The 27,995-nt window shown below is 44.5% G+C and overlaps 1 protein-coding gene and 1 pseudogene across 6 annotated transcripts in view; both read right to left on the bottom strand.

Annotated features, from left to right (window-relative positions):
* Positions 1-27,971, bottom strand: LOC137220576 (adenosine deaminase-like protein; annotated as a pseudogene).
* Positions 1-27,995, bottom strand: part of GRIA1 (glutamate ionotropic receptor AMPA type subunit 1) — a 311,855-nt gene that overhangs the window by 148,708 nt on the left and 135,152 nt on the right. The window lies entirely within an intron of this gene.

Raw genomic sequence — 27,995 nt, 5'->3', positions numbered from 1 at the left:
TCAGCCAGGAGAGGGAGCAAGGGGAGTATGGTGCAGTTGCTTGCGCACGAAGAGTATTTCGGGTAGAAGGGAGAGCGACAGCAGAGACCTGGCAGAGAGAAAAGCTGTCGCACATTCAGGGAACCCTGCCAGAGTGTCAGATTCCGAGGTCCCTGCCTCTAAGAGATTCTGTAGCGGAATGTGTCCAACAATCAGAGCAAGTAAAAAACGAGGCCAGGAATTCCCTCTTGGGGAGGCAGGAGGGCAGGCACCGGCAAGGGCAGGAAAACCCACGCTCTGCACGGGTGCGGGCTGTCCAATTCCATCATCGCTTTGCTCAGACCTCTTTGATAAGCACTCCTGGTTAAGGCACCATCCACTTAATATCAATAAATCTCCCAGCCCTGGGCACTCGCCCTGACAGCTCTCTCCCAGGGAGGGAACTCCTGGTATTAGCAACTTCTTTTTTATCGTCACTTCATTTAAGGCCTCTCACACCGACATTCCTCCTTGGCTCCTGGCTGCAGTCCCTGGAAATGTGGCAGCCTCATGGTAAATAGTGGATAATGAGGTGACAGGATGGCTTCATTCTGGGGGAGAGAGATGGAAAGTATGTGTGTGTAGGTGGGGGGACTTTTAGACACTCATCCTGCTTCTCCAATAATTCTATCCTTACAGGTGGGAATGACATCCTTGCTCTGACTCTAACCTTGTGACATCAAATGTGCTTTATTTCTGTCGCTCAGAGGACAATAAGAGTGCCCCTCCGTCCCCTTACACTCTCTTGCATCCAAGATCTGGTAGTGACATGTAGTGAATTACCATAATAGATATAAATTGTCCCCATCTCCTCTAAACAACAATTATTTAGGGTTCTGAGACATGTCCAGGGCTTCTCTGTCATTTACTAGATAAAACCTTATTGTTCATTTGTTAAATCAACAAATATTTTTTGAGCACCAGAAACTAATATTGCCAGAAAACCAGGATGCAGGGATGACACAAGACAGGTGTGTCTTCTGCCTTCTCACAGCTTAGACAAGAGTTCTACGTTTTATTGATTGATTGATTGATTTTTGGTTGTGTTGGGTCTTCGTTGCTGCACGCGGGCTTTCTCTAGTTGTGGCGAGTGGGGGCTACTCTTTGTTGTAGTGCACGGGCTTCTCATTGCGGTGGCTTCTCTTGTTGCGGAGCACAGGCTCTAGGCGCACAGACTTCAGTAGTTGTGGCACGTGGGCTCAGTAGTTGTGGCTCACGGGCTCTAGAGCGCAGGCTTAGTAGTTGTGGCGCACGGGCTTAGTTGCTCCATGTCATGTGGGATCTTCCCGGACCAGGGCTCAAACCCGTGTTCCCTGCATTGGCGGATTCTTAACCACTGCACCACTGGGGAAGTCCCAGTAAGTTTTAAATTAAGGGAAAGAAAGGTTATTTTGAGAGAGTAATAAGGGGTTTAAACACAGAATAAGTGGTCATAACTACCAGTATAGCCAGTGTTTACTGACCACTTACTACAGGCACGCACGGTACTAAGCACCTGTGTCAATATCCAGGTAGAGGGACCAGTTTATCCAAAGGCAATGAGGTAAGAGAGAGGAAGGAACCTTAGAGAAACTCCAGAAAAGCCAGTACAACTAGGGTGGGGACTTTGGCACAGAGTTGGGGGGGTGGGTGGCGACCAGATTGCCAAGGGCCTTGGCAGGACTAGAGAAGTTAAGCCCCTGCGTCTCGTGTCCATGTTGCATTTCCTTTGGCTTTGGATTCATCTCAGCTTCATAGGGCTTCTCTTCACCCTGGCCTTGGAGCCCAGCTGGGACAGGGCAGCAGAGGGAGATGCGGAAGAGGAGGCATCCTCCCCTGCTCAGATTCGTGCATTTATTATGAAACATGAGTGTTAATTACCAGGCACTGAAAGCCACTGAGATGTGACACGGTATATGAGGCTAAGAATTAGATCAAGGCTGGGCTCAGTGGTCCTGGAATTAGACTCACCTTGTGGGCTGACATATGAAACCAGGGACAGTGGAAGGACAAACAGACTGAGAGATTGTAGGTTCTGCTGGAAAACTCTTCAGGTGCCTGACATGGTTCTGGAAAAGTAAACGCAAAGAAGCAAATCTGGAACCATGAACAAGCCCCTTTTTCTCTCTGGGCTGCATTTTCCCCATCTGGACAATGAAGTTTACACTAAATCAGTGTTTCTCGTGTGTGTGTGTGTGTGTGTGTGTGTGTGTGTGTGTGTGTTAAATACCTCCAATTAAACGGCTATACTCATTGGAGATGTCTAGTTCTATAGACAGGGAATTTCTCTTTCTTCTATCTATCTACTCATCCACCCTTCCAACAAATGTTTACTGTGCACATGGTGTATGTTAGCAGTGGTGCCAGTGGGATACAACACTGAAAACCTACCATCATGGAGCTTAGGATCTAGAGAGGGGAGAGGGATGACACACAAATCAGCAAGATTATTTGGGATACTGCGTTACGAAGACAATAACATGGGATGATGTGAGAGTGACTGGAGGGGCTACTTCAGATAAGACGGTGAGGGAGACCCTCTCTGTGGCACTAACGTTTAAGCTGAGAAAAGGAACCATAAAAAGAAGCTGGCCAGACAAAGGGCCAGGGAAACAGTTTCAGGCAGAAGGAACAGAAGGTACAAAGGCTCTTAATAAGGTTCAGGAAAAGACTGAGGAGTTTGAGAAATAGAAAGCCAGGGTAGACATAGTGTAGGACAAAGGAGAAAAGCAGTAGAAATGAAGGTGAAGAAAAACAGATCATATAAGTCTCTGAGTAAACTTAATGCTCCCCTAAGGTGTATGGTACTTCATGTGTGGCTTGGGTACCTGCAGAGTCCTAGAACATCACCTTGCTCTGAGATGGTCAGTACTAGCTGATCTTACCAGACCTTTCAGCTCTAACATCCTGTAGCTCAAGGCAGTGGAGGAGACGCAGTAGAGGGGAAGGTGGTTATGAGTGCATGGAAAATGGGAAAGGGAACATCTTCTGACTCAAGTGTAATGGGGCTGCAGAAATGGACCAGCGAGTTCATCAGGTTCTAGTGTAGATGCTGCTGTTCTTGGATCTTCTTGACTTGCTTTAGGTTCTGGGCCTTGGCCCACGCTCTTGTTCTAGCCCGCACAGCCTTCCTGACTTCTGCCGTCTTCCTCTCCACATTCTTTCCATTCTTTAGAAGTTCAGCTCACATGCCACCTCTTCTGTGAACCTCTCATGCCTCCCCATTTCTAACTGTAATCTAAAGGTCTCCATCCCTCTCTTCAATGTCCTTAGAAATGTATGCCCCCTTACAATTTTTTATCAAGGCCTCATGTTTTGTTAGTGTGAGTTCTTTGGCTGGGAACAGAAATGAATGCATGCTAACTGAAGACAAAAGAAGAAAGGATGGGGGGACCCTCAGCTCAAAGACTGGACCTTCGAGAGACAGAAATTGCAGGAGCTCGGGGAATCTAGATGTGAGAATTTCATGGACGGCATCTTCAGAGTGTCACTGTTGCCCCAGCCATTTGTGATCACTGCTCCACACAGCTCGAGACTGGCCTTTTTCAGGTTGGGAGTCATCCATTGGTCGAGGGAAGGCAGGGAAACTAACTAATTATCTTCCTAAGATTACTAAGGAAGTAATCTTGCCAAAGGAAAATGAATACATTGTGGACAGAGAGAAGATGGATATCAGGCATATCAAACCAACAGATGTCTACTAAATTTGTATTTTCTAGTATTTTATAATATAAGTGAAAGTTTGAGGCCATAAAGGAGCTCTGTAAATGTCACATGCATCTGAACACCAAAGTTAGGTAAGGAGTTACTTCTGATTCAGTTGCTGTTGCCTGTCTCCTAATGGGTTAGACGCTGTGGAACAGAGTGGTGAATAACATAGACGATGCCTCCGCCTTCATAAAGCTTATTTTATTCTTTACAATCCCTAGAGGGCATCACACAATGGCTACAGAGTATTCCTGGTAAATGAGAGGGTGAAGAATGAATGAATGCAGATCATTCACCTATATTAATCCATTGATACTATTCTTGACAATTGACCTAATCTTGCTTCCATGGCGTTTCTTGCATTGGGTGGACTCATTATTCTTCCTTTATATTATTAAATGACGTTTTGTGTATTTATATCTTTCATCCACAATTGAGGTGTAAGCTCCCTTGAAGGCAGAGGCCTTTCAACTCTATGGTTTTTCTTGGTATGTACAATGTGATGTATCCTATATAGAGCTGGGCAGGGAATCGACATAAATGCTTGGTGATATTACTTGTTTCACAGTCTTCTAAATTTAGCTGACTGTCTCACAACCATGAGCTTGGGGGGTATGCGTTATCCCCTGCCCCTTGTCCAAATTCCCCCTGCTTCAGCCCGCTGAACTCTGTCACTCCCTGTTATCTTAAGCCAGTAGAGAATGAGAGCTGTGCTCCTAGGCTGGCGTCCAGAACCCGGGCAACCTTAATGTACTCCACGCACAACACCCAGTCTCCTTAGACAGTGCTCCCTGGCAAGAAGGTTTACATCCCATTACATAATTCAATCCTTAGGATGTCTAAAGGATTCAGAACGAGGGCATTTTCACCCTGCATAGAAAACTATGCAACCATGTAGTATTACAGGAAGAGGATCTTTCAGAGATAGTTCATATAATCACACACACACACACACACAAACACACACACACACACACGTGTGCTGTCCTCCTTGACGTATCACTTAACCCAAGAACCATCATAGGGTCATAGATTGTTAGTGCTAAAAGGTACTGGATCTTGAGGGCCTATTAGCCTAGGGGAAAGCCTCCTAAGAGGCAGCTGTCTGCCCAACCCCACTCTGAAGTCTACAGAATTTACATGTACTTGGAATATGCAAAACCTGATGTCAAGGGTGTCAGTAGCCACAGGGAGCCTCCTGGAGACGTCAGCATACTGGAGACCTCTCACTACCTATCTGTTCTGGGTGACTGCGCTTACTTGGGAAAAATACTACTCTTCATCTTATTTATTATTATAGTTCCGTCACCTACTGAGTATTTACCATAGGCCAGAGCCTGTTCTAAGCACTACCATTTACTCCTCACAACAATCCTATATTTGTTTTTCCTATTTCAGGCATGAGGAAGCTGAAGTTCAGGGCCATTAATCGCTCACAAGTCATTCGTGCGATAAGCGGCAGAGCTGGCATATGAATCCAGGTCTGTCCTCCTCCCTGGCCTGTGCCTTGAACCACGCTAACTCTGTCCCCTGAAAGTCTGTCATCACACACCAGAGCTTTCATTCCCCTGATGATAATATCAGCCAACACTGAGCACTTACTGTGTGCCTAGGATTACGCTACGTGCTTTCCGTGAATTGCTCATTTACTACTATTTTAGTAGTATAGAGTAGGGAGACAGTTGTTATCCCCATTTTATGGAGGAAAAACTGAGACCAAGTAACTCGCCCAAGGTTACACAGCCACAAAGTAGAAGATTCAGCGTCCAAACACAGGAATTCCAACTTGAGAGCCATTGCTCTGACCCTCTGTGCCAGGTGTCAGCAGGTTTTTCTGTGGAGGAACAGGTAGTAAGTGTCTTAGGCTTTGAGGGCTCTGCAAGTCTCTGCTGCAAGTGCTCTATGCTGTTTTTGTAGCACAAAAGCAGCCAAAGACAATATGTCAATAAATGCGTGTGAAACTTTATCTGCCATGTAAAACTTTATTTACAAAAACAGGCGTTGTGCTGGATGTGGCCTGTGGCCAACTCCTACTCTATGCGATTCGCTACTGGATGGCAGGAGAGATGAAATGCTGAAATTTTGAGAGAGGTAATCATTGCTCAGAGTGTATTATATGATTTTTAAATCTCTCACATCCATTTCCTCTTGTGAATACCCAGTAAGATGGGTAGGGCGTGACTGATGATGCTGGAGCCCACATACAGATGAGGAACCGGGGATCCTATAGCTGGGGGATGACGGACACAGGTGTGAACCCATGTCCTTCTTCCCGTGTCTTGTGATTCTTCTGCAGTGGCTCTGGTTATTCACACTGCGGGGAGGGCAGGGGAAAGGAGCCATGAGAGAGTCCAGCTCAATCACTGACATCCCGATATGACTGAGGCTACTGCTTGCTGCTTCAAAGCCCTGCTGGTTTTGAAGCTCACAGACTGACTCCAGCTGAAGTGTTGACACAAGGACAGTCAGACACCAAGTAGGTGGTGCGGTTCTGAGTTCCAGGCTCCTCTCCTATGCGCTCGCTGGCTTTGGGCTAGAGGAGGCTGTAACACTGCCGCCTGGCTAAAGGCTTCTCTGATGAGATGGCAAGGGGGACCCGAGCTTTGAGAGGACAGGTGCTTTCAGAGGCTATTTAAAAAGTGGATATGTACCCGGGGATGCACGGCATTGTGGCTGCACCCTTTAAGGCCAAGGGCCAGGCACATGTAGGGGCTTAGTCAGGAGTGCTGGGTCAGGGGCACGGTCTGGGGCTAGGGGGAGGGGCTGGACAAAGTTGGAACCTGGATTTGAAGCTGAGGTCAGGGCTCATTCTAGGGTTGGGTTCTGGGGTAGAGGTTAAGGCTGCCGACCAGGGCTGGGGTACGTGCTCACTCAGTCTCATTTGGGGGTAGGAGGTGGGGTTCACTGAAAAGTCCAGGTAGGGAATACATCTACTTAGCTCTGCCACTGTGCAGCCTTTGAGAACTAGCAGAGTAACCAACTAGAGCAGAATAGATAAAAGCAAGGACGCTAGCCAAAGGGAAGAAGGTTGTGGGAGAGATCAGCCTCATAGCTTCCTCCGCCCCAGGCCTAGTCACCAGCCTGTGCCACCTACCCCCCCATCACACAGCATCTTCTGCTGGTTCACGTATGAACTATCCCTGCCAGGAACACCAGGTAAATGATTCAGGAAATGAAGCCAGACTCATCCTTTGCCGATGTTGATTCCGTTCCCTGGGTGAGTGGGAAAAAATATTTTGTTTCTCATTTGCTATTCTTGTCCTGTGAAAATCGTGCATATAAATAGGTTTTCCTAAGCCAAGTGGTGAGCCCACAATACACTGCACACTGTGACCTTGATTAGCACCTGTCCGTCAAGGCAGAGTTGCATGGAAATCCGCAGATGACTGCCTGAGGGTGCCCTGTAAAAGTGAAATTCATTTTTCTAGCGAGGGTGTATTCACTGGGGAGGTGAAAGGACAGAACTGAAGGGTGAAATAAAGCTACAAAAACAAGAGGTTCCGGCTCTCAAAACCATACGACACCGCCAGAAACCAAACTCTACCCCATCGGATATCTGAACTCACCCATGATCCCTGCCCTTGGCTGATTTCTCGAGGTGAAACCTAACCAAGTGAGAGGTGGATACAGAAGAAAAGCTCAACCTTTTTTTTCCTTTTCCTGCTCTTCTAATCCAGGTCTCAGAAAAGCACACTGAGAATAGCGAATTTTAAACAAATGCTCAACTGGTAGAGTCTTATTATGAACCTGTACTTGTCTTTCCGTCCTAACAGGGATGTGAAGGTCAGTCAAGAATTTACTAATAAGGGCACTTTGAATTTCAAGGCTGCAAACTGTAAGCCCTTCCTACCTCTCCTATGCCACATCTGCTCCCAGGCCACGCCCCTTCTGCCTCTGCTTCCCACTGGTCTTTTACCTTTCAGGACAGTCCAAACGTTTTTGCCCTGGGGCTTTTGCACATGCTGTTCTCCCCTGGAAAGCTCTTCCAACCCTCTTCAGGTGGCTGACTCCTTATTCTTCAGGCCTCCGCTTTAGTGTTCTTTCTTCAGAGAGGCTCTCTCTGTACTCTTGCCCTTTTATTCTCTATAGCAGTACCGTGTTTATTTCCATCATAGCTTATCTCTGTCTTTCGTTATCCCCTTTAATGTTTTGTTCGTTGGTGTCATTATTTCATTTCCCCCAGTATGGCAGAGATCATGACTATTTAATCTCCTGCTCTAGTCCTAGCCTCTAACAAGGTACCTGACACAGGAGAGGCACCAAGACATTTGCTTGGATGGAATGGATGAGCGAATGACTAAACAAGCTGCCAGTTCTCCATATGACCTTAACCAAGTTATTTCTCCCCTTTGGAGTTCATTTCCTCATTTGTGAAAAAAGGAAGAGTGAGATTCAATTAACTCTAACGCTCTTCCACCTCTAAAAATACACGTTTCCTTATTTATCATTTTCCGGATGGGAGAGTTGAGGCCTGGAAGCACGCTGTCCAGCCCAGGGACTGGAACTCAGGTCTCCTAGAAAACTTCCAACCAAGACACTTTAGCAAAAGCCCAACTGCCTTCTCTGCAGAAACACCTCCCCCGCAGCCAACTCCCCGGTATTTAGTTCCCTTTGTACCAAAATCTGAATCACTTTTCAAGCTTTCTCAAAACATGGGATGAATGGCTCCTGCTAAGAAACAGTCCAGGCTCCTTGAATTCTACAAGGAATTCTGAGAATAGAAGCATTTGTTACTGTCCAGAGGTGTTCTTTTTGTATGTCCCTGCTCAATTGAGATCCAGGAGTGTGTGTGGGAGGGGAAAGGCTGAGATTCAAACTAATTCTGGGGAAAAGAGTAAGTGAGGAAGGAGAGAGTAAAAGGCACAGGCACAGATACAGTGCAGAACTGCTGAGAGCATTTGAGGAAGGCATAAGCATGAAGCTACTGTACTATTTTTTTTTTTTTTTTTGTGGTACGCGGGCCTCTCACTGCTGTGGCCTCTCCCATTGCGGAGCACAGGCTCCGGACGCGCAGGCTCAGCGGCCATGGCTCACGGGCCCAGCCGCTCCGTGGCATGTGGGATCTTCCCGGATCGGGGCACGAACCCGTGTCCCCTGCATCGGCAGGTGGACTCTCAACCACTGCACCACCAGGAAAGCCCTGTACTATTTTTTTTGCTTGGGCATAATGCACCCGCAGAGCTCCATGTGGGAGAGCCTCACTGGCCCCAGTCCACCCCCAGCTTCATTCCTTAATAGTCCACCAAACACTGGAGACTACGACCACACTGCTGTGTGCAGCAAACCATCTCCTTCTAGGTCTCTCTGCCTCTGCACACATTCCTCACAATGCCTCTCAGCCCCTGAAAAACTTCTACACATCCTTCAAGACCCCAATCGCATGTTGACTCCAGTGGGAAGCCTTCCAACCCTTACAGAAAAAATTAATTACTTTCTCCTCTGAGTTTCTCCTCTGTGCTTTCTTTCTTAGTATTATACTTATCTTGATAGTCTATAATTTCACAGTTTCATGACTGTCTTTTTCATCAGGCTGTGAACTTCTGTAGGGCAGAGCTGGGTTTATTTTTAAAGTCGCACAGCCTAGCCCTGGTCTTGATATAGTAGATGCTCAGTAACTTGTTCGTTGAATACATTTTGGTTTTCTCGCCTGGGAAATGAGGGCAATAATACCTGCCTTACTCTCTGTGAGATTACCCAAGACCTACATTCACTATAAAGTGTACACCCGTCAGCCATCATCTTATTCAAATTGCACAACTCAATATGACATGGAATGGACAGGATATTATTATTCACTTTATCCAGATGAGCTCCCAAGGGTTAAGAGGCTTGCTCTGAGTAACACAGCCAACAACTATCAAACTAGAGAAAGAAAACCAACTTGCTTGACTTCTGGGGTTTTTTTCACCCATCAGATCACAAATGCCTTTCAAAAATTAGCTGTAAGTTTGGTCATGCTGATGGACTGACGAGAGAAAACATGGATATAAGTCCTTCTAAAGATGCCACAAATGTATCTACTTACTTCCACAGCCCACTACCCCTCCTCCTGGCTTAGTGCTGTCAGTCCTTACCACGCACAGAGTCAGCTCTCCGTACCTGTATTCCACAACCATAGACCAACCAACTGTGGATTGAAAATATTTGGAGAAAAAAATCCAGAAAGTTCCAAAAAGCAAAATTTGAATTTGTTGCGTGCTGACAACTCTTTACATGGCACTTACATTGTATTTATAACTATTTCACACCATTTGCGTTGTATTAGGTATTCTAAGTAATCTAGACATGATTTAAAGTATACGGGAGGACGCGCATAGGTTATATACAGATACTGTGCCATTTTACATAAGGGTCTTGAGCATCCGTGGATTTCGGTATCCGAGGAGGGTCTTGGAACCAATCCTCCTCGGATACCAAGGGACGACTCTACTTACTACGTGTTATCGCTTCCTTTATCACTTTCCTTTATCCCTGCTTCCACCTTGCCCTCTTCCCTTTTCTCACCTTCATCCCCACTCTTCAGATAGCAGCCACAGTGTTCTTTTAAAAGTGGAAATGGGGTCCTGTCGTCGTCCCCTTGAGCTCCCAGAGGGTCCTCATCATGCTTTCAGTAATGTTTATACTCCCTTGCATGACCTGTAAAGGTCTGCCTTGTCTGAAGCCTGCTGATCTGGACAGTTTCATTCATCCTCTCCGTCTCCCCATCCACTGCTGCAGCTCCTCCAACACACCAAGCTCCCCCACTCCCCATGCTGTGCCCTCTACCTCGAACTCTTCTCTCCCACTTCTGCTTGGCTGGCTTCTTCCCATCTTTCAAGGACCACCCTAAGTAGGTCATCCTCTGTGCTCTGTCACCACATTCAGTTTGTTTCCTTCACAGCACTTTACTCGAGTCGCAACTGCAGTGAAAACCCTTTTATCTGATGCAGTGGGGACTGTGGTTAAACTATTTGAAAAATATGGTTAAAACAAAGAATCATAAAAATGATTCATCGCAGGTGTTTTCTTTTAGCTTAAAACACCTAAGTGCACATGTATTTATCAAGCTTTTGTTGTAGTGGGAACTTGACGTAAATGTAAGTGCAGAATTTTTTTGTGTTTTGCACCTGACCTTTAATAGTTGCCTTGCCTACACCTAGCATTACCATGTTTTTAGGAATTCATCTTTGAGCCTTTCAAAGTATTTAACTTAGTTTCCAGAGAAGTAAAACAACTTTTTTTTTTTGCATTTGTATTTTACCAGTTTACATAATTTCTGCTTGCACTGCAAAAATATGAGTAAAACACAGAAGTATAAATAGGTTTGGAAACAAATGGAATGGATTCCTAGCCCACCTCCAACAGAGTTGATGTGAGCGAAATATATGGGCTGATCGGAGAAGAGGCTACTTGCCAGAAGGTGTGGGGTTTACAGAGATGATGGAGAATGCAAGTCAATCCAAAGAGATGGTTGAATGGAAGTTGGTTACGAGAGACTTCGCTGCATCTGATGGATGGTTGGTTGGCTTGTTGATTATCTATCCCTCTTTTAGGCTTTTTTCTCAGCTTGCCTACCCAGTATACAACATAGTCCTTGGCATTCAGAGCCACAATCAGTGCCAAGTAAATGAATAAACAAGTGGGGGGACTGTTTCACTCCTTAGGTGAAGAATTTTGTTTCCTCAACTGTGAGAGGATTGGCATGGGCTATGCCAGCATGGTCACTTTCAGATCCACATTCTGTTACCGCTAACCACATCCAGTAACCATTTCTGTGTTTCAGCTTCTGCTTTTCTCCATACCCTCTACACACACTTTAGAGCATTATGTTAGTGACCTCCCTCATAGCTGCACACCACCCTCCACTACAGTCATGCCAGTACCTTACCCCACCCCCCTGTTTTTTGGGGGGTTTAGGATAATCCCCTCCCTCAGTGCCTCCCCCCAAAACAGGTAAGGAGGTGGCGAGGCCAGTTTGGGCTGTAGTGCCACAGCTGCTGGATTTGTTTCTTCGGCGTGCTAGGCAAACTGGGGGCAGCTTTGAGCATGGGTAGGTCGGACCTCTTCCACCCTGAAGATCTGAGTGGAGAGTTTGGGCCTGCCTTATTTGAGAAATTGGGCAAAACTTCTGCCCCCACCCCCTCATTGCTTTGGGTTGGTCTTTTCTAGTTTCCATGGTGCTGGGATCCACAGAGCCAAGGTTAGGGGAGAGCCTCAGGAACGAAGCTTTCGTGGGCCCTTCAGCCCACAGTTGTGGCTCAGTGCAACAGCCGGGGAGTAAGAAACATTGGGTTTCTTTCTTTTTTTTCCCCTTCCATTTATTCCTTTGCCTCTCTCCCTCTCATATCTGAGGAAAGACAGGGACTGATTGAGGATTTGGGGATTCCGGTTACCAGCATAAGAACCGTGTCAACAAATGATGATGGTGATTTCTGATGTTACTAATAGCTGCTCGTGTATACTGAGCCCTTTAATGCTAGGAACTAGACTAGACATTTTAAAGTAATTAACAGTTCTCAATTTCTGTAACAGTCTGAGAGAGTACACACTTTTATTACTAGTATTATTATTATTTTATAAAAGAAGGACTGAGGCACAGGTAGGTGGAAGTCACAGAACTGATAAAGGCAGAGCTAGAATTCACACCTGTGTATGTCTGATCCCACAAGGTGAGGTGTTACTGTTAAGCTAAAGTACCTTGCAGTGTATCTAATCATAACGTTCACTGAATAATTAATGTATTGACTCAGTACATCCTATGCGATACAGTATGGGGAAAACAGAAATCAAGGCCCCTGCCTTTAAGAGGGATGTTCTAATGTGATGAGGAAGACAGACTCCTGAACCGTGGATAAAAACGGGCCATGAGAAAATGAACTAAATCCTACAGTAGAAGCACGGTGTGTTCTGTATATACAGAGGAAAGGGCAAGTCCTTCTCAAGAGGGAGACCAGGGCAGATGGTGACCCTTAGCCTTCGTGCCTGTGGAGCCCAGGTGCGGCTTTGGAATCCTCCTCAACCTGGTTATCACCACCAAACAGCGGGACCTGTCACGTGAAATTAAAATCAGTTGTCTCCTTGGTCTCAGGGGAGCAGGAGAAGGCAAGCCGTAAGGTCTCCTCATTTTTATCACCTCTCTGTGATGTCGGTCATCACAAGCGTTTCCCACCTGCCTTCTTCTCACTTCTTTAATGTCGACGCAGTTTAAAGTGTTTTCAATCTTCTCACCTCTCTGCCTGTCAACTGGGCTCTGAGCTTCTAAGGCCCCATGTCAGTACATGGCGTGTGTAAGAGGCATCTGAGGATGCTTGTGGGAGCAGAAACTGTGGGTACAACACGGACCTCAGGAGGGCTGCCCCTTCCAGCTTTACCCAAAGCCAGGAGGGAGGGTGAGGGAGGTGAAGGGAAGGAAGGAACGGCATCTTTGACCCCATCAGAGCTCAGGTCTACAGAGCAAAGGCACAGAGGTCAGAGGAAGCCATCCAGGGTGCACAGGCAAGTGAGTTCCCACACTTGGGGTCGAATGCACAGACCCACCCCTGTCTGCCTCTCTGCAGAAATTTGACAAGTGTCTTCCTGTCTCTGGCCCTTGTGGTCCTCACTGGTAAAACAGAAGATTTGGCTCTAGTTCCCTGTGGTTCCAACATCCCCTGATGATTCTCACAGCAGGGTGATGAACAGGAGACGGAGCAAAGCTGGGCTGTGGACCACACAGGACTTTGTCTGAGAAGCTGACGCTGACAATGGCTTTTGTGCATTCACTGCTGGATCTGAATGTACCTCAAAGTGTGTACCGTCCGATGTAGAACCTTACTGCATGAAGAAGAAGTGAGAAAACAAACCTCAATAATTTGGTCCATTGTATGGACAAGAACACCAAAACACAAAACCAAAAAAGCAAAACTGATTCAGCAGTAGGCAAAGGTGCTGGCTCTGCAAGGGTCTGGGGAGAGGGAAAATGCAAACAGGGTGAAGGCAAATGCAAAGGAATATGTAGGTGCATTTAGTTAATTCTGGAAGTTGTCTGAATATCCAGCAGTGGCTGGTTAGCCTCAGATGTTGCCCAGGTGAGCTAGATAATGTTCAGTGCATCAGGAATCATAACGAGAGTAAAAGCTATCATTCATTGAGTATTTGCTAAACACTTGCACTACTAAACATTTGTCTTAATTAATTTCTTTATTCCCCACAAAAAAGATACTAGTACCTCCTGTTACAGATGAAGATACCAAGGTTCAAGGTCACACAGACATGGCAGATCTGGAAGTCAAAATCAGGTCATTCTGAACTTCAACTCCGTGCTTGTAGCCATTCTGTCTTCAGAAAAGCAAACATAGACATACCGACTTCCTCTTTTTACTGACTACCCCGTGATGAAGGGAATTTCATTGTGGCCCTTTTCCACTCATTTCACTCCTTCAAGATCCCACTTAAACACCACTGCTTCTGGGAGAACCCCAGTCACAATCAATCCATCCCTCTCTGAGCTCCCGGAGCCCTTAGCTTGTACTTCCATTAGCGCGCTTAGCACTTTCTGTTTCGTGTTGGAGTTAATTGTGTCTGATCCTCCCTCCACTCTACACCCAGAGCAAGTTGTTTAGACTTTCATTATGGCACTTAGTGTCTAGCATTATCGCTAGCCAAGCCTGGATTTGTCTCCTGACTTTTTTTTTTTTTTCACATCTTTATTGGAGTATAATTGCTTTACAATGGTGTGTTGGTTTCTGCTTTATAACAAAGTGAATCAGTTACACATATACATATGTTCCCATATCTCTTCCCTCTTGCGTCTCCCTCCCTCCCACCCTCCCCATCCCACCCCTCCAGGCGGTCACAAAGCACCGAGCTGATCTCCCTGTGCTATGCGGCTGCTTCCCACTAGCTATCTACCTTACGTTTGGTAGTGTATATATGTCCATGCCTCTCTCTCGCTTTGTCACAGCTTACCCTCCCCCCTCCCCATATCCTCAAGTCCATTCTCTAGTAGGTCTGTGTCTTTATTCCCGTCTTACCCCTAGGTTCTTCATGACATTTTTTCCCCTTAAATTCCATATATATGTGTTAGCATACGGTATTTGTCTTTCTCTTTCTGACTTACTTCACTCTGTATGACAGACTCTAGGTCCATCCACCTCATTACAAATAGCTCAATTTCGTTTCTTTTTATGGCTGAGTAATATTCCATTGTATATATGTGCCACATCTTCTTTATCCATTCATCCAATGATGGACACTTAGGTTGTTTCCATCTCCTGGCTATTGTAAATAGAGCTGCAATGAACATTTTGGTACATGACACTTTTTGAATTATGGTTTTCTCAGGGTATATGCCCAGTAGTGGGATTGCTGGGTCATATGGTAGTTCTATTTGTAGTTTTTTAAGGAACCTCCATACTGTTCTCCATAGTGGCTGTACCAATTCACATTCCCACCAGCAGTGCAAGAGTGTTCCCTTTTCTCCACACCCTCTCCAGCATTTATTCTTTCTAGATTTTTTTTTTTTTTTTTTTGCTTTACGCAGGCCTCTCACTGTCGTGGCCTCTCCTGTTGCGGAGCACAGGCTCCGGACGCGCAGGCTCAGCGGCCATGGCTCACGGGCCTAGCCGCTCCGCGGCATGTGGGATCTTCCCGGACTGGGGCACAAACCCGCGTCCCCTGCATCGGCAGGCGGACTCTCAACCACTGCGCCACCAGGGAAGCCCTCTTTCTAGATTTTTTGATGATGGCCATTCTGACTGGTGTGAGATGATATCTCATTGTAGCTTTGATTTGCATTTCTCAAATGATTAATGATGTTGAGCATTCTTTCATGTGTTTGTTGGCAGTCTGTATATCTTCTTTGGAGAAATGTCTATTTAGGTCTTCTGCCCATTTTTGGATTGGGTTGTTTGTTTTTTTGTTATTGAGCTGTATGAGCTGCTTATAAATTTTGGAGATTAATCCTTTGTCAGTTGCTTCATTTGCAAATATTTTCTCCCATTCTGAGGGTTGCCTTTTGGTCTTGTTTATGGTTTCCTTGCTGTGCAAAAGCTTTGAAGTTTCATTAGGTCCCATTTGTTTTTATTTCCATTACTCTAGGAGGTGGGTCAAAAAGGATCTTGCTGTGATTTATGTCATAGAGTGTTCTGCCTATGTTTTCCTCTAAGAGTTTCATAGTTTCTGGCCTTTGTCTCCTGTCTTATACAATGAGCACAGGAGCTGTGTCTTAGGAACATTTCTGTGTGCCCGGCACTTAATAGAGCTTTGGAAACTGATGCTTTCTAAGTGAGGCTGGTCCACGCAGCTGGTTTCTTCATTCTGTCTAATCTGTCGACCGTGACCCCTCCCCAGCTCTCGTGTACTTTTCCTTGTGCCCTTGGTTAGGGTCACTGAGCAATGCCAGGCAGAGGTCGGGGACTCCTGTGTGGAGTATCTCTCAGATCACTGAGAAGGTGGGCGATTGCTTTTCCTCATGCCACTCTTGTTCCTCTGGCCCTCTCTCCTCCAGTGGAGACCTGTCCACGTAAGTATCATCAGAGTTCACTTTAGGGAAGGGATTGCTTGTTCTGTTCTCTTACTCTGGAGTTAGTGATTTCCTTCTTCCTGAGGAAGAAAGGCTCCGATCCCTGTGAAAAAATCTTTAGAGATCATTTTTCAAAGGAGGGCGGCTTCAAGGGCCACCTGGGACACTTAGGTCCATGCACTTATATTCACTCCTGGCTGGACATCTAGATGGCTAAGAGCACAGGGTTTGACGATGGACAGACTGGATTCAGTTCTCCACTCCCATCTCTTGGGCAAGTTAATTAGTACCTCTGAAACCTTTGCTTCCTCATCTGTATTATAGAAAGAATAACAATGCCCACCCAATGGGGCTGCTCTGAGAGTTAAATGCATTGAAATTGTGTTCCTAGCACAGTTCCTGGCTACCACTGTGTCTGTTGCTACAGTTGCTATTGTCGCATTGTTGTTGGTGTTTTGTAAACAGCATCATCTGGTCGCTAAGAGAGATAAGAGCAACATGCAGCTGAAAATTTGACCTCTGCCGTGAGTAGGAGATGCAAAATCTCCTACTCGCGTGTAGCGTCAGTTGGGAGCCTAAGAATAGCTGTAGTTAAGCTTCTGCTTAAAAATAACTTGCATGTGTTTAGGCTTTCAGAATCGAAGGTGCTTTAAAGAGCATCTTTATCAATTGTGCCATTTTACAGAAAACAGAAGCTCAGAGAGGAGAAATGACATTTCCAGGGTCAATCAGCCATAAAACAGTCATACTGGGGCTCAAACTCAAGCCTTCTGACGCCAGTCCAGTGTATTTCCCACTGAGTATCCCTTGAACTACTGCCCTTTTCTTAGATTTAGCCATTGTGTACCCCTTCAGCATTCCCACCAGCTCCTATGATAACCTGGGCACCATCTGAAGATGCTGTTTTGCCCAGTATTGAGAAGATGACAGTAACACATCTTGCTACACAGACATTCCTGAGATGAATCTATTTCTTTATGCAGATGAGCTTCCACTCCATTCTAACTGTCCCTTAGCATCACTCCTACAAAAGCTAATTCTGCTGAAACTAATGTGCTAATGTATATATTAGTCCCGAGGGTTAAGGGACTAGTCCTTGCGTTCAAATGCTGTGATTGAACTCAAATGCTGATGAGAATTGCACTGGCATTCTGGGCGGAGCTTCAGGAGTACAAAACATAAGGAAAATTGGCTAGATTTGTCTTCTTCCACATTAAGGGAGCACAGTCAAGGCCTAGCATAGCCGGTAGAGATGAGAAGAAGTGAGGCATTGGGTGTAAACCACCCAAGCTGCACCTCTGGGGAAGAGACCTCAGCCCCGACCCATCAGGCAGCACTTGCTCGTGGAACCCACTGGACATACACTCTACTGTAAACATGTGCCTAAATATACCTTGCCCTTTACCACCTCCAGACTTTTCTTCACACTGCTCCTTCTGCTTTCTTCTATTATTTAAGAGTGTATAGGACTTTCTATCATTTAAACAGTCTTTTTATATCCACCATTTTGCTGAATCATCATATGAGGCCATTGAGGCCAGGACTTAGCACTGCTATTTCACAGATAAGAAACTGGAGATCAGAGGCGTGAAAGGACTTGCCCAGGGCCATAAAACTCGTCTCTGCAGTCAGATCTCCTTCATTCTCCAGTCTCCAGGGTCAGTGGCTTTCCATATGTCAGGGTCAGTAGAGCCACCAGACTGATACTGGACTTGGGCACCAGGTCCCCTACCTGGGTTTGAATCCTGGCACTTGGCACTTTCTTGGTGGTCTGTTACTCTGGTAATCTCTGCCTTAGTTTCTTCATATGCGGAATGGGAATAATCCTAGTCTCAGTCTCAAAAGACTGACAGCAATAAATTGGTTATTATGTGCAGAGTGCTTAGCAGTGCCTGGCACAAAAGACCTGCTCAGTATATGTTGCTATAGAAACTAAGCCGTGTCCTGTCTGAATTCCCTCCCTGCCAAGGCTCATCTGAAATGCCGTGAAGTGTGATTCTGACTTTTCGTAGATAGATGCAATTTCTGCCTCTTTTAGACCCTGCAATCATTTGTACTTTGCTCATAGCACACAGTATGTTCTGCTGTGCACTGGAGAGAACTGTAAGCTTGTTTTTCTCATCCTACTCTCCCCTCGCCTGTGAGCGCTGTGGTTCAGAGAGAGAGAGCTCCCATATAAGTACATCCCCTGTAGCCCCTGGTGTGATGCTTGATGCCAAAGAGGAAGAAGTGGGCAAATGCTGGTTACACTGAATTCAGTCAAACCTAGAATTCCAGTTCCCTTGAAGACCTAGAATGTTAGGGCTGGAAAGGCTCCTTAGAGATTAGCCAATCCTGCACTAATGCCAGATAACTGGGTTGCTGAGAGGGGAAGGATACTTGTCCTAAGTCACATAACATATTAGTGGCAGAAGTAGGTATAGAAACCAGAGTTTGTTACTGCCCGCAGCCCTGGGCTCCACCCAAAGCACTGGGCTGTGTCTCTCTCCATGGAATGGAGGAGAAAATAGCCATGTACTTGAATTAGAGAGGGATGGACAAGTGACAGCACACAGCTAAGCTTCGGGGGCAGAACTGCTCAAAGAGGAGGGATGTATTAGGGGTATGTATTCAGAAGCCTACTGGGGGTGAAGGATGTGAATAAACTGCACAGGCAATAAGGTAGTTTCTCTGAACTGACTAGGTATTTCTCTGCTGCACGAATGTTATCAGGAGCCCTGCAAAGGAGAACCTTCAGAGTTCAGTGTACTTAACGTTAAGCTTTAAATGGTTCTCTTCCTCTTTCAGAACATGTAATCTTAACTGGAGGTCCTACACCTTGGCCTCCAGGGCACCTTCTTTGTGTTGGGATTTGTACATAGACGATGCTAAGATACAAAGATACACAGTCCCTGTACATCGAGGTCATTTCTTACAGTTCTCCAGGTGATTATCTAACCTGGTAGGGATGAGAAAGTTAAAGTGCTTCTCAGCCTGCGCCCCAGAGCCTCTTCTCCACAGACTACTGTCATGTTTTTTTCCCCTTGTTGAGGTTTCAGATAATGTTTAAAATGTAAAATGAATCAGAGAGAATTCTGCCCTGGTCAGCAGGAAAGTGTTTTGATTCCTGGTACTGTCAAATCTTGTCTTCCAAAGTAAGATGAGGTAAGTAAGTCTTCCGGTGATAAGTGATAAGCTCCCCCATCATCTCTGATGTACATGCTGGGGGAGGTGGGGAGGAGGACCAGTGAGAAGCTGGTTTCTGATGGCTGTGGGTGGAGGTTTAGGGGAGCTCTATAAGCAGGCATAGCCCTGGGGTGGGGGACTGCTGAGGTTTACACCCCACTGGTGCAGATGATGAAACGCAAGGCTGCCCATAACCACCAAGTGAGCCTCTGAAAATGAGGTGGCATGTTGGTTTGCCAAGTCATGGTTAATGAGAGATGAGTGTTCACAACACAGGCTTCCTGGGGAGAAGTGTCCAGAGGGTAGACAGCTCTGACGTTGGGACCTTGGGGGAGGTCATCTTCTCCTTTTGATCTCTATGTCCAATGCATGAGCCACTTAAAAAATGGTTAATGTCAAGGATAAAAAGTGTTTATAAAAGTTCAATGTGAAGCTAATACAGGGAGAATTGAAAAAGACTTTTTGCAAAGGAAATTCATCCAGCAGTCATTTCCCACTATGGGCTGACTTGATGGTACCCATCAGATTCCTTCTGATTATTAGGACCAATTGTTCTTGTTGTGTTGCTGTTGTTGTCGTTTCAATGCATACAGTGGTTTAACAAATATACTGTGAAAATAATGTTTGATTACCCTTCAAAGAGCTCACCTACCACCCTCCTAATACCATAAACCATGTGTGAAGAAAACTGGCACTGACTTATTACCATCTTTGCCTTAAAGAGCCGCCTCCCTCAATCCCAAACTACTCCACAGATGAGCCATTAGGTATGTTGAATGCATACTTTTTGGGTGGCATTTGTAAATTTAAGTTTCCCCCGGGCATGATAGAACCAACTTGACACATTACTTGTGAACAGTACCATTTTCTATCATATTAACATCTTCCATGTTGATGGAAATAACAGAAGTAAAAATTGAAAAGTGAATTGGCCTACAAATTGTGAAGTTTAGTAGATTCATAAGATTGTTCTTTATCGTTGTTTGTTTTTCACAGTTACACTTAATCAGCATGTTCACTTTTTAAAGAAAACTTTAGGGACTTCCCTGGCGGTCCAGTGGTTAAGACTCTGCGCGTTCACTGCAGGCGGTGCAGGGCCAATCCCTGGTTGGGGAACTAAGATCCCGCATACTGCACAGTGTGGCCAAAAAATTAAAAAAAAAATTTTAATTAAAAAAAAATAAAGAAAACTTTATTCCCTTTCTCCCTGAATGCTCCATCAGCTCATAACATCCTGAGCTGTCACTGACTACCTCCTGGTAATATATAATAGGCCCCCACTGATAGCCATAGAGCTATAAGTTCCTTGAGGTCAGAGACAGTCTTCCATGAATTAGAAATAGCTCTGCAGGTCTGTCCCTCTTTGTGCTGAGTCCTAGAGGCAGTATTCTGCAGTGCAGGGTCAGCAAATGCATGACACCTACACTCCCCTCTTCTGTACCCAAGGCAGACATCACTAATTGATCATGGCATTCTTTCCAGTTGAGCCCTCAGAGTCCTCATCATCAGCATTCCTGGAAGCCCGTACCAATTTGTCAGGATTGACAGGCTTGATAAAACCTGTCTTCCAGCCTAACCTTAATGGTTAAAAGCAAGGGCTTTGGAAATGGACTGACCTGAATTCAAATCCCAGCACACCACTTACTCACAGGTTATGTGACCTGGAGTACAGTTGTCCAAGTGCCCTAAAATCTCAGTTTTCTCCTAAAATGACCAATCCCTCTCATCCTTTGGAAGCCTACATTTAGGCATTTCCTCCTCTGAGAAACCTCTGTTTGCGTAAGACTGAGTGTAGCTGCCTCACCTAGGCCTCTGAAGACACCCTGAACTTGCACTTCATACTCCATCTCGCTGGAACAGTAATGGGCTCATTTCTTCTGATTTTCCCCATTGGTGTGTGAGCTCCCTGAGGGCAGTTAGACTCTCACAGTTGTATTTTCAGAGCCTAGCATTTTCAGAGCCTCTCACAGTTGTATTTTCAGAGCCTGTTTACCTGGTACGGTAAACAGCTGAAAACAGGTAACACCACTAAAAATAAAAACACCACATAAAAATCACTTAAAACAGGGCTAGGGCTATGATAAATGCTTTATAAGCATTAGTTGTTTTCATATTTATTGTTGTGTTCTATAACTTCGAGGCTCAGAGAAGAAAGCTTACCACAGAGCTAACTTTTAGGCATGTGTGGTTTAATTTTGGATTGCTGTCACTCTTTGGCTGCAAGGGTACCAGGGGTATCTATACTTTCCGAATCTTCCAGGAGTTGCACTCCTTGAAACAGGGCCATATTCTTCTTTCTCAGCTCTGTAAAACCTAACACGGGGCCATATACACAAGAGGTCTATTTGAGATGTTTCGGGCTACACCTATCATGTTTGCTAACCCTGGTGTCCCCCAGCCCAACCTTGCCTATACTTGTCCTTTAGGGAACTATACTAGGTACTCTTCCAGGTTACTGGAACCCTGTCATTCTCTTTCGAGTACCCATAACGAACATATGAGCCCAGGAGGTCTGTCCTGGGATAATCACTTAACGGCAGTGGTTCTCAAACTTGAGCATGTAGTGTATCAGAATTCCCTGGAGAGCTTATTAAAATGCAGACTGCACTGCCCACCCCCAGAATTTCTGATTCAATAGGTCTGGGGTGGGGCTTGAAAATTTGCATTTCTAATATGTTCATGAATAATGCTCATGCTGCTGGTTCTGGACCATTCTTTAAGGATCACTGACTAATGGAATAAAGGAGATAAATAAAGAATATCTTGCCTAGAGAAGAAACCTCAAGTTCTGTATATCAGCTTCCGGATTGGTGATGATCTCCATCTGAATCCTGCAAGCTGTATTTGCAACTGATTCTCATTAATGTCAAGGAAATTTACACACAAGTATCAGCTGTAGGACGTTGCCGAAGGATGAAAAAGCAGAGGTTCTAAATTTTGCTGATGGAGTTTGCAATTCTCCCTCTTAGTTGACAACTCATGAAACGACTTGATACTTTAATATCTCACAGTTAATATCCTACTTTTGCAGGATACTTTATGTTTTTCCAGAGTGCTCTCATCCATGTTATCACATTTGGTTTTATAATAACTGTTTACAAGCAGAGGGATAGGCAGGAATTAGCATCTCTTTGAATGACAAGGCAGAGTAAACCAGGATCCCGACTCCTCGACTCTTTGCCAGGTCTGTTTCTGTGACACTGCATAGTCTATGGTGCAAGTGTAAGTTCTGCCTTTGAACTCCCTTCGTGTACCAAACCCTAATTTATTTCAGTTTGTTACAAACGTTTTGAGCTCGAAGATACCACAAGGAGATGTACTAATCAGAAGTTTCTTGGGCATTTGGAGATACAGATTCCATGGAGAACCTCAGGAAGGCTTTGGACTCTTTTCTAAAACAATACAGATGTATAAATATATGATACAGTTTACATATAGTTTCAGGTTGTACAAAGCCCTCTTAAAGTTGAGGGCCACCATGTTTCATGACTGAGAGGCACCGTTCCCAGTGAATTAACTGTAGCCCTGTCATATCCATCCGCAAACCACAGAGAAAGAACAGAGGCCACATAGTCACTGTTTTGGTTGGTTGGCTGGTTGTTTATGTGATTTTAAACAGATGAGCAAACTGAGATTCAAGAACCTGAGTGATTATTTTTCAGGTACCACAGTCAAATAAAGGCAGAACTAGAGTGGAAACTAGGACTTCCAGAGGCAATGAGGTATTGTGGAAGAGGACAGGCTTTGGAATCAGGGAACCTTTCCATCTCAGCTTATACTGTTTACTGGCTGTTAAGACCTACTTAACCTCTCCAAGATTTCATTTCACCATTTTACAAGTAGGAATCAGAAAATCCAATAATGTTTAAAAACTGTTTTCTGATAGGGTGCTTTTAGTCTAAGGATTAAATGAAAGAGAATATGTCAGGTGCTAACACATGTTGTGGCACCCAGTAATCATGAATTCCCATCTCCCAGGCTGTCTTCTCAGCTCAAGTTCAAGTGTAACAATTGGATAAATTTTCCTATCTCTCAGGACAGGTAGATACTACCTCAGGTTGACCAGAGACTGTATACCCTCAGGTCCTCTGGATCATATAAACCTATATATGATGTCATTACTTATGACTCTGCTCAGGTGCCCTGACATTCCTCTACATGCTTGTCCCATGTAGAATCTCCAGGATATTTGTCCCCCATCTAAGCATGGGTGCAAAAATAGAAAAGTCTCACCAAAGGGGAAGAAAGCCCAGACTACCATAGTGTCTAGTTATTCCAACATTTTTCAGTGCTTATTTCAGCTTGTGCAAGATTCATTCTTCCCACTGCAAAAGAACCACATTATACTTCCTAACCTACAGCGGGTAATGATTTTCACCCTGATTTTTCATTCTGTATTTGCATCGAATTCACATTTAAAGTGCAGCAGAATTTATAGGTCACTTCACTGTATACATTTCCTTGTGTCTTATAATACATTAAAAAACAAGATCCTTGTTTTAGCTTATTACTAAACCCTAGAATGCCAGGAATGGAAGGACCTATAGAGGCTTTATCTAACTCCCTTATATGACAGGCAAGGAGTGGATGCTCTGGGGTGGGGGGATGTTGTCCTCAATCGCACAGTAAGGGTGTCAGCCGCAGAAACTACACTTGAACTTATGTTTCCTGACTCCAAATTCTGCATTCTCACCATTTTTTCCCTGGTTTCTTGACTCTCCATTGAGCATTCTCACCATGTTTTTCCTGACCTGCCAAAGATTTTAAGATGCTCAAAAGACCAAGCAGTTGTATAACATTTTCCTACTCTTAATTTCCTCCTACTCTCATTTTTTTCCTAAAAAAAGTTTGGTGGACAGTGGGATGAAAATACACATTCCTTTCTCCATTTCAAATAAATGACTGGTCCTGGTTCTGCCTGCTGCTATCATAAGTGTCCCATTATGCTCACTCTCACCCATACCTTCCATAGGATGTGGGCAGCAAATCGTCTTACTCCCCAGTACCACGAGCTACGCCACTGCCTGATTACCTCTCCTGTCTCTCAGCAGACACAGAGCCCACCTTCTTGGACTTCTTGAAGTTCCTTTATAGAGGAGCTCTTTCCCCAGGGAAAATGCCCTAAATCACTATTTAGAAGACTCCTCAACGCTAAATGACTGGCATGATGGAATACGATAACCAAAGCATTCCAATGACTGAAGTACAAGGATGAGTTTGGGGGTTCCTGATCTATCTCAAGACTCCATTCTCATTTTGTCTAATGACCTGTAGGTACCACGGCCCCATGCCCATGGAATCCTGGGGAAAATATGCATCTTTAATGAGATATTTCCTTTCATTAAATAAGTTAACAGTAAAGAGAGAAAACAGTTTATACCAAACCGGATTTCTGACCATAGTCCTACCAAGCTATTAAAACCTGCCCCTGGCCTGAGTGAGGTCATGGCTGTGTGATATCTAAGTCTGCACAGAGAGACAGCTGCGTGAACTTTATGAGGTCCTTATTCTGAAATTCCTCCATTATTAGCATTGTCAGGAAATGGCATCTTTGAGAAAGCAGTAAACAAATTTATCTTGTAAGTAGCTAAATAATTTTACGTATTTTCAAGAGAAAAACCTCCTAATAGGTTCTATGCATGTCCCCACATTTGTAAAAAGAGCTTAATATACACAGCTTCAGCTTGGCCAATGTGGTAGTGTTGCAGATGGTAAATATTTTCAGAGCAAGGTTCTGTTTTTTATAATTTTTTGTATTCTGAATTTCCTGGAATGGAACCCGGTACATAGTAGACATATGGTAACTGGTTGTTGATTAATAATTGTGACCACTGGTGTATGTGATAACTCCTGTAAGGTCTCCTAAGGTCGTAGGGTGTTTTATTTGTTTTTGTTTGTTTTGGTTCCCAGACAGCTTCATACTTGGTGAGACTGTAGTCTCTACTGGACCTTCCCGTCGTGTCAGCTGTCACTCCTCCGTCAGCAGCCAGTGCCTGCTCCTCCAATCTACCCTCACCTGCTGTTTTTCTTATCTGACATCTGTTGTTAACAAGCTCAATAACCAAGCCTGTTAAATCACTCACCTGACATTTATACAGTTTTACAATCAACATGCATTTCCCTGCAGGGTGTAAGAATAATGGTAATTCTTTCATCTGCATTTGTATACCAGAAGTTTTCCAAAATTTCAAGGTTGCTTAAAGTCTGAAAGCTGGTTAAATGAGGACGTACATAGGTTAAAATGCAAACTACCCCCACAGGTTATAATATGCTTAACTAGAAAGTTTGTACTCTTGATTCCATCTAGCAAACCCTGCATCCTAGCCTCGCAGATTCTAGTCCATCCCCTTCTGCTCTTGCCGAAGTGACACAATTAAGGCAAATTTCAAACCAAACAGGTCGTCTCTGGGAAAAAAACCAGTACACAAGAAATCAAATAATCCTATGTTATCCCCCAGTTATTACTACATCCAACCTGCACATAAGCCCAGACTCTTTTGATAATCATAATAGGATGTGGGCATTCAAACTGAAGGATCAGTTTGAAAAAAAAATCACAGTGGCCAAAAACATGGGGTGCATGTGAGGGTTTTTGGGGTGGGGGAAGAGAGCGGTAGGTAGGTAGTGCTGCCAGCCATTTAGGGTGGTAGGAGCATCACAATGACTTAAGGGGAAGAAGACAGGAGGGGGAGGGTAAACTCAAATAATAGATGTAAAGAGAAGGATAAGCAGTTTTAATGGGCCATGGAGACCTACTGTAGTATGAGATGAGATGAATGAACTACTCTGGAGTATACTTTAGTTGGCTACTTCTATAAGGTCTTATGGACTGAAAGTAGGTATTTCAATGAAGATCAATGGCAAGAGACCAATTAAGGGATCACCTATACCAGCACACCTGCTCTCCCTAATCCCAGCCACAAGGACCAAATCACATCTTTTCACATTTCTACTTGGGCAACCTTAGGAAAAGACTAGATGGCTAGACATAGAGCCCAAACGGGTATCATGCTTCTAGACAAAAAGATGTCTAATGACACACCACTCTTCACCAGAAAGAATAAGAGACAGCAGCCCACATTCCCAGGGAATCATTTCCTGGGAACAAAATGGCAGCCACCGTACAGAGCTTCGCCTATCTGTTTAGTGGAAAAGACACACACATTGGATTCAGGCACATCCACTGGACTCTTCATTTTGACATTTAGCTCTTAAAAACAGGAATGGAGCATGGTTTCACCAGCTCTCTCATTTTCTGAGCATTTTATACCTTGGTTCAGAGGAAACTCTCTCTTAGCATGAAATATCTATAGCCTTTTTTGCCAATGCCATGAATTGTCTTTATACCCTAGGGCAGGATGTTTCTCCATATCTCTGTACTTCTCCTCAGAAGTGCACTTCTGCATAAAATGCCTTACTCTCCCAACTTTGCCTAATCATAATACTGGAAGACAAGTAGCAGCAGTAGCAGCAGCAGTGGCTCTGACAAACATTTGAATACTTACAAAGAACAGAGCACTCAGCTGAGTTCCTAATGTACTACTTCATTTTGATTTCCCAACAGTCTAATTTTTGTCATCTCAGTGGTATAGCTGAGAAAATTGGGGCTCAGAGAGAATAACTTTCCTGGGTTCACATAGTCCAAACGTCCAGACATTAAGACAGGAGTCTTAATGACCACATTGCCCCCCAATCCAACTTTAGAACATTGTTTTCTAAATGATATATATATTTTTAGAACAGTACTTTTCTCCATATGGATTTTAACCTTGGGGGTGGGGGAGGAAGGAACAGAGGGTTGTCTGCAGGACCTGAAGTCTTACCCAGTGGTATCTGATGGTGTCTCACAAAGTCCACCAGATCCAGGGATCCTCCCTCAGGGGATCTGAGAAATGTCTCATGCCCGATTCTATCAGGATGCAGATCCAGGGGTACTTAGGTTTCTTTATTTTATTTAATTTTATTTATTTAATTTTTTTGCTCTGGAATCTCTATAAGATGTAATGGCAACTTCAGATTTGCTTTCTCAGCTTCTCAAAGAGGTTCTAAGAAGTCTTGTCCTATGGTAGGGTCTCCAGCAAGGTCTAGTCCAAGAACTGCATCCTCAGTAGAAAGGAAGAACTCTTCAGCAAGTTTAACAGTCTCCTTAGCTACTGAAGGGCCACCTCTTCTGTTGATTGCTATCAAATACCTAACGTCAGTGTCTGCATTTTCTTTTTCAGACTGTTTTATACTCTCAAGTACAGATTCCACATAAGTCTTTTTAGTCATTCCTTATAGCATTTTCTCTTCTGGGTATGCTCCTTAGTTTCAGGCACTTGACACCATCATCTGTGAATTCTTTAATAACATCTTTTGTAGCCATGAAAATATCTTCAGGGCTAGTAGTAAACTGATGAATAATTTGAAACATCTGGAAGCATTCTTCAAAAGTTCTTTTCTTTCTCTTGTTAATCATAGTCATCTCATCATGGGTTTTAAGACCTGGCTTCTTGGCTCTTAATTTCTTCATGGCTTTGGAACTAATGGATCCATTCAAGTGGACATGAAGTTACATTTTAGGTCATTCCAAGTAAAAGGTTGTCTTCTAGCGCCGTTGTTCTTCTTCTGATTCCATCATAATTTAGCAGAATGGGTCTCTCTT

The sequence above is a fragment of the Pseudorca crassidens genome, chromosome 3, assembly GCF_039906515.1.
Source record: "Pseudorca crassidens isolate mPseCra1 chromosome 3, mPseCra1.hap1, whole genome shotgun sequence".
Classification (NCBI taxonomy): Eukaryota; Metazoa; Chordata; class Mammalia; order Artiodactyla; family Delphinidae; genus Pseudorca; species Pseudorca crassidens.
Note: the sequence above shows the minus strand (reverse complement) of the source record. Positions and strands in the feature narration are given on the sequence as shown.